We start from the raw sequence: 8,720 nt of genomic DNA on the forward strand, positions 1-8,720 counted from the left end.
TGTGTCTGGAGTAACCATTGAAATAGATGGGAATGAATTTCCTATGACTTGTCTTGTTATGCCTATACCGAGCTTTGATGTCGTATTAGGTATAGATTGGTTAAGCCTCCATAAGGCAAGTATAAAATGTGATAAGAAAATAATTTATTTTCCTTTGGCCGATGAGACACGGGTTTTGGCCCGAGGTGAACGGGGTGGGTTTAATTGTCCATTAATTTTGATGATGAAAGCCAAGAAATCGTTAGCCAAGGGATGTGATTCGTTTCTAGCATATGTGATCGATGAAAAGAAAGTGAAGAAATTCGTGTCTGATATCCCGATAGTGTCCGAATTCCCAAAAGTGTTTCCTGATGAATTACCCGGCTTACCACCAATAAGAGAGGTAGAGTACAAAATTGAATTATTGTCGGGTTCTACACCAGTGGCAAAAGCTCCGTATCGATTAGCACCGTCCGAGATTCGTGATATGATGTCGCAAATTCAGGAGTTACTAGATCGTGGTTTATTCAACCATGTTCTTCGCCATGGGGAGCTCCAGTGTTATTCGCGAAGAAGAAAGACGGAACTCCCCGTATGTGCATTGATTATAGAGAATTAAATAAAAGGACGGTGAAGAACAAGTACCCATTGCCGAGAATTGATGATCTGTTTGATCAGCTACAAGGGACATCGTACTTCTTAAAAATTGATTTACAATCAGGTTATCACCAGGTTTAGGTAGCCGAGGAAGATATTCCAAAGACAGCTTTTCGTACAAGATACGGTCACTACGAGTTTTTAGTTATGCCGTTCGGGTTGACAAATGCGCCAGCAATATTCATGGATTTAATGAATCGGGTGTGCCGAAAGTTTCTCGACAAATTTGTGATAGTATTTATCAATGATATTTTGATTTATTCGAAAACAGAGGCCGAACATGCTACGCATCTGAGACAAGTATTAGAACTATTGAAACGAGAAAGGTTATACGCCAAATTTTCTAAATGTGAGTTCTGGTTAAGAGAAGTGCATTTTTTAGGTCACGTTATCTGCCAAGAGGGTATCAAAGTCGATCCATCTAAAATAGAAGCGATAATGAATTGGAATTCATCGAAGATTCCGATAGATATTAAGAGTTTTCTGGGTTTAGTCGGTTACTACCGAAGGTTTATTAAAGATTTCTCAAAGATCGCAGGTCCATTGACCAAGTTGACCAGGAAAGATGTAACTTTTCGATGGGGCGATGAACAAGAAAATGCCTTCCAGACATTGAAACGGTTATTGTGTCAAGCTCTGATTTTAGCTTACCTGAGGGTACAGAAGATTTCGTTGTGTATTGTGATGCGTCATAAGCCGGATTGGGTTGTGTGGTAATGCAGAGAGAGAAAGTTATTGCCTATGCCTCAAGACAGTTGAAAACTCATGAGAGAAATTATCCGACACATGATCTAGAGTTGCTGCGGTTGTATTTGCATTGAAATTATAGAGACATTATCTTTACGGCACTCATTGTGTGATTTGTACTGACCATAAGAGTCTTCAGCATATCTTTTCGCAGAAAGAATTAAACATGCGTCAGAGACAGTGGCAAGAGCTGATCAAGGATTATGATCGTGAGATTCAATATCATCCAGGAAAGGCAAATGTCATTGCAGATACTTTAAGTCGAAAGAAATCCACTGACAATGTGAAATTCATGCGAGTTGAGATTGTGTCAGACTTGTTGATCGATTAAAGATAGCACAATTAGAAGCCTTGAAGGATGAACATTTGAAATCTGAGATATTAGTAAAGCGAAAAGTGGATTTAATTGACGATGTTAGGACCCCGAAGTTGTATAGTGTTAATGTGAAATAAGCTTAATTGATGGCTCCTTAGAAGAGGGCTATATAAGGAACCTAAGTAGTCCTAATTAGATAGCCATTGCATTATAACTGAGTTCTAGAAGCTGTGGAATGTAAATCTTGTTAATTCTCTCTAATACCGAATCTCCTTCACATTTACCGAATCTCATTCTAACTTATCTTTTCTTCTAATCTCAACATGATTTGGCCTTTCATTTGGTATCAGAGCTTCCAGGGAGTGATATTACATCACTAGATCGATCCAGAGATTGAAGATTACAGAATCTGAACACTCTCGATATATTGAATCAGATTCGGTATAATCGAATCTGATAATCTGACGTTCAGATTCCTGTGATAAGTTCAGCGAAGGTATATTAGGTTGATTAGAAAGAGTTTTAATCATCATTACAGCTTTTTAACATCAATTATGGAGAATCAAGTTGATTTTTAGAGTTCGTGGCTAAAACTCTCGGTATTCATCAATTACAACTTGATTCTGTAGTTAAGTAAAGATTTGAGGTTTCTGTTGTGATCGTGAGGTGTTTAATCACATTTCTGACGGTTTAATTTCATCAATTCTTCAAGTTTTGAAGATTTGATACACATTCGGTATCGTAACTGCCATACCGAATCTGCTTCAAAGCTATTAATTCTCATTCAGAGTTATAGATTGTGGTGTGTTTGTGATTCTATCACATTCGGTTTGGTCATACGTAGCTAATTGGTGTGATTTGAGAAAGGATTCGTTTGAATTCTAAGTTTTCATACTTAGACTCGGTATTGTCAACTGCTACAGTTGACATTTGGTATCATATACATTCGGTATCTTATTTATTTTGTGTGATACAAACTTGTTTCCTTGTGTAGCAAGGTTACAGAATCTAATTCAAATGAATTGAATTGTGTTTGAATTCAAATTCATACAGAATCTGACTACCGAGTCAGATACCGAATCAGGATCTTGGTATCACTTAATTCATTGGTTTTAAGTATTCTCAGGCTACAAATTGTGTGGTTACAGAATTTATACCGAATCTGGGTGTGTTACTTGTATTTCTGATCAGTTTCTGATACAGAATCTGGTTTACCGAATCTGCTACAGTACAGAATCTGTACCGAATCTGCTACAGTACAGAATTAGTTACTGAATCTGACATTTGTGTTAGATTGTTGTGATTTTTCATCTTAGATTTGAGTAATTGTAACGACCCGTCCTAATCCTCCTGGACAAAGTCTTCAACATCTAGTCCCATTGCGAGGTACTGACCTAAATATGCCATGAATGACTCCAAGTAATATCTTTAAAATGAGCAAATGTACAGCGGAAGATTTCTTTCATACCTGAGAATAAACATGCTTAAAAGTGTCAACCAAAAGGTTAGTGAGTTCATAGGTTTATCATAGCAGTCATTTCAATATTTTAATAGACCACAAGATTTCCGTTTATAAATATATGTACACTCTCAAGTGTATAAAAGTATTCTATAAGTTATTGAGCGCTTCGGTAACCATACTTAACAATTAATGTGGCATATTCCCTTTATTATAAAATCTCCCTACACTGTACCAAGTGTAGTAAAAACGAAGTACTATGCAACCGTTTACGAAACTAGAGCGACTAGCCCGGTTGGGGTTGTCAAACCCGATAGATCTATCAATAGGATTCGCGCTTACATGTTCTTACAACATGTAAATATTAGTTACCAAGCTATTAGGGAAGATATGCAAGGTGGTACAACTCAACGTAGAATATATTTTAAGTACTTACGTCTATTTTGTGAAACATAAAAGCAGCGCATGAATTCTCAGCCCAAAAATATATATTGCAAAAGCAATTAAAAATGGAGCAAATGAAACTCACTATCCAATATTTTGTAGTAAAAATATTCATACGACGAAACTGAACAATGCAGGGTTGGCCTCGGATTCGCGAACCTATATCATTTATATATATATATATATATATATATATATATATATATATATATATATATATATATATATATATATATATATATATATATATATATATATATTAACACATATAATTAATCATGTAATAATAATTAAATCCGTTTGTATATATTAATTATATATTACTTATTTAATATAGTAAGGTAATATTTATATAGTTATCATATATGTACTTGATATATTCTTATATGAATACTTTTGATTTAATAAAATAATGATTTTAATGATACTAAAAAGTGTTGATAATAATAATAATTAGGTTTATTAATGACAATATTAACTTTTGATAATAATACTAGTTATTTTAGTTGTAGTAATGATAATAATAATATATTGAAAATAATGATACTTATAATATTAATAATAATACTAGTAATAAAAATAATGATAATAATATTATTAATGAAAATAAAATCATGTTTAATGATAATAATAAAAATAATAATAATAACGATACTTTTATTATTATGATGCTTTTGATGATAATGATAATTTTAATTATAATGATAACTTTAATAATAAGGTTACTCTTAATAATAATAATAATAATAATAATAATAATAATAATAATAATAATAATAGTAATAATAATAATAATAATAATAATAATAATAATAATAATAATAATAATAATAATAATAATAATAATAATAATAATAATAATAATAATAGTAATAATAATAATAATAATAATAATAATAATAATAATAATAATAATAATAATAATAATAATAATAATAATAATAATAATAATAATAATAATAATAATAATAATAATAATAATAATAATAATAATAATAATAATACCTCAAAGTAACAAGTTTCCAAAAAAAATTGTCACAGCCTAGGCTCGAACCCACGACCTCTTGCTAACCCAACATGCACCCCAACTATTGATCTGTTTCGATTTATCTGTTTTATACTCCACCTATATATATATATATATATATATATATATATATATATATATATATATATATATATATATATATATATATATATATATATATATATATATATATATTCTATAAGTGCGATATCATATCATCACTCATTATCAAATTCTCGGCCCAATTATGAAAAATGACTTTGGCCCAACAATAAAAACCTGGTAGCCCAATTAAGAAACACCAAATCATAACAGCCCAAACAAATTTCGTGGCATTTTGAATCTGGTAAACAAATTGCGAAAGGCAGAAACATAAATAAATCAATAAAAACGCATGCCCTAATCAATATTTCATCATCATCATTCTCATTCATCTTCTATCATCATCAAAATCTCCATTGCTTCCTCATTATCATCACCAATTCAAAACAGAAACATAAATACTAAACAGCATCGAAGCAGTAATGAGAAAAAAAGGTTTTGCAGGTTCACTGTTCACCATCTTCTTCTATTATTGTTACTGTAGCAGAAGTGGAATGGCACGTACAGCAGCATAAATAGTGGTATCGATGGTGTAATGGGTTTCACGAAAAAGAAAAGAAAAAAATTTAGATATAGATAGAGAGAAATAAAGAGAGAAAGATGAGAATTGGGTGTGGTGGTTCACAGTTGGGCTGTGGAGATCGTGGTGATGGTTTATAATCATGAGGTGGTGGGTTGTAGATGGTGGAAGTGGTTGTGAATTGGCTGGTGATCAAATGTGCGTGTAGAGTGATCATGCGATGGAGGAGGGTTGGCGATTATTAGGAGGTTTTCAAATGGAAATAGGAGGGAGAGAGAAGAGAGATAGATAGATGGTTGCAGTAATGGTGTTCTGGTGGTGGTGATCATATTGATGGATGTTCCCGGTGACGGTGAACAAAACAGAAGGGTGGTGAGGTGATCGATTGTGATAGTGGTAGAATAAGAAAAGTGGTGGTCTCTTGGTGCAGCAAATTATGACGAGTGGAGGTGGTCTCGGTGGTGATGTATAGTGACTGGTGGGTTTGGTGGCCGGTAGCTTTGGTGATGGTTGATCGAGTGCTTATATGTGTTTATCTAACCTATATGTATATGTATTTAAAATATATTAGATTATGGTAAACAACACATACAGTGACTAATAATTCACATATTCACGGGTTCATTTAACTATTAGTCTGCTGACATATATCACGGGGTATTATCTCGTACTCTGTTGCTAATTAGTGGCGAATAAAAGTCTTCGGAAAAATCCCAAATTTTTACAATAATTATCTTTATTTATTTTGGTCATTATGGTATAAAATTCAGTCATTAATTTAATAAATAAAAATTACATCAGCTGTCCCTCTCATTTATGGATAAAATATAAAAAGTGTTAAAATTAAATAATTAGATCCTAAGTATACTTTTAATATGCCTATAACTTATATAACTCATTTTCGGATCACCTTTTATTTTAAAATCATATAAGTTCATTTTTAACTTGATTAATAACCATCATGATGATAAACGAGTGCTACGAACGTTTATTAAATAAATTCTAAATTATATATATTCAATGTACTTTTCATATATAGATAGATTTATAGTAATGTCATGTATTATTTTATTTACACAAATAAACTAACTCATATAAGTTTCTATTTAAAATTTATATATATATATATATATATATATATATATATATATATATATATATATATATATATATATATATATATATATATATATATATATATATATATATTACAGATAGTGGTTCGTGAATCGTCGAAAATAGTCGAAGGTCAAATAGATATCTGAAACAGTTCAAAAATTTTGAGATTCAGTTTAACAGACTTTGCTTATCGTGTCGAAACCATATAAAGATTAAGTTTAAATTTGGTCGGAATTTCCCGGGTCGTCACAGTAATACCGAATCTTTACCGAATCTACCTCATTTTCAAGATGTCTACTCAAGATACTTTGATCATTGGATCAGATTCCCGTCCTCCAGTGTTGTTTGATGGCAAGTACACTCAGTGGCTTCATCGTATCACTCAGTACATAGACTACAAGGGTGAGAAAGCAAAGTACATATGGGCTTCTCTGAGAGATGGTCCAGTTTTAGATTATCATCCGGATACTGGTATGCCAATTCCAGTCTATGAACTTTCTGGTGATAAACGTGAGAGAACTCAGGGTGACATAGAGGCAAAGAACATTGTTATGCAAGCTATCTCGTATGAGTTGTTTGAAAATGTTGATAGCAACACAATAGCAAAAGATATATGGGATGAGATCAAACAACAGCAAGAAGGTTATGACATGTCAGATGTTACTAAACTGAATAATGCTCTAGGATTTTATGAAGATTTCAAGCAGGAACCTGATGAACCACTCAAGGATACCTACCGTCGTTTCAATGGTGTTCTCAATGAGTTGAAAAGGTGCAAGATCATAAAAGTAAATGCTGAAGTCAACATGAAATTTCTCAAAAAGCTCAATGTTGATTGGCTTCCTTATGGAACCATTGTACGATCAACCAAAGAGATTGACAAGTTGACTATTCATGAGCTTGTTGGAGTTCTTATGCATTACCAACCTGAAGTGTCTAAACTTCAAGAAGGAAGGAAAGAGTCATCTCCAAGTGATCCTCTTGCTCTCATTTTCAAAAAGAAGAGCAAATCATTTACGACTTCCAAAAGCTTGTCCAAGAAAGTGCTTGTTGAAGATTCAACTGATTCTGAAGAGTTGAATCTATCTGATGTTGATGATTCTCACCTTGAATTAGTCAAGATGGCAGCCATGTTCACAAAAGCCTTGAACAAATACAAATTCAAAGGCAAATCAAGCAATCATCGCAAGAATTCATCATCTTTCTCGTACTACAAGAAAGCTGATCAATCAAAACAACAACAACGTGCTGATGATTCCAAGAAGGATGATTCAATCTGTTTCAATTGTGGCAAAGCTAGTCATTACTCTCATGAGTGCAAGATGCCTAAGAAGAAGGATGCGGCTTACTACAAGAAGAAAATATTGATGGCTAAGATTGTAGAAACTGGGGGAGAGCTAAAACCGGTTGATAATACTTGGTTTAACTGGACTGACGATTCAGATTCAGAGGTTGAACATGCAAATGTTTGCAAGGTGACTAAGCTCATTAAAGCTATGGAAGCAATGGAGAATTCTGACTCAGCATCTGATGATGATGAGGTACAATCATCTGAAATTCCACCTGATTTTATCAAAGTGCAAAATGACATGATGATGAATTTGGTCTCAATGTCAAAAGAAGTCAAAGGTTTAAAATCTGAAAACAAGGTTTTAAAAGATAAAATCAAAATTTTTGAGACCAAACCATCTTCTTCTAAATTATAATCGGAATTGCAAAGATTGACTGTCCAACTCAGCTCCACGGAAACTGAGTCGGAAGATCTTAAAAAATCAGTTCATCCGATTAAGGTCGAAAGGACAGATTATCATCTAAAATTGGAACGACTTGCAGAAAAAGTTCAATTTCTAGAAAAAGATCTTTCTGATTTGAAAACTCGACATGAACCCACACTTTCAAAGCTAAACAAGAAAATTATTCAATTGGAAAACACCACCATTGAAAAGAACTCTAAAATCTCTTCGTTGTTAAAAGAGTCTTTTCAAATGAAAGCACAACTTGCTCAATATGAGGAAAAACTCTATCGAACAGATCAATTCAAAGCTATCATGAATATGGAACTTTCAAAACAAACGATTTTCATGAATAGATCAAAAACAATTCATGGTGACAAGTGGGGGTTGGGTTATGAAGATCCTAAGATCTTAGAAAATGCTTCCAAAAAGATTCCAGGATTATATCATTCTGATTACTTTCAAGCTGGTTTACCATATCATTTTGTGCATGCTTCTGATGCTGATTTTGATGATATTATTGTTAATCGCAAATCTAGGAAATACCATCAAATTAGCTTAATGTATGAGAAAATCAATGCTAAAATGGGTAAATCAAATCCTGATTTCTTGAAGGA

The sequence above is a fragment of the Rutidosis leptorrhynchoides genome, chromosome 6 (genome assembly GCF_046630445.1).
Source record: "Rutidosis leptorrhynchoides isolate AG116_Rl617_1_P2 chromosome 6, CSIRO_AGI_Rlap_v1, whole genome shotgun sequence".
In the NCBI taxonomy this organism is placed as follows: Eukaryota; Viridiplantae; Streptophyta; class Magnoliopsida; order Asterales; family Asteraceae; genus Rutidosis; species Rutidosis leptorrhynchoides.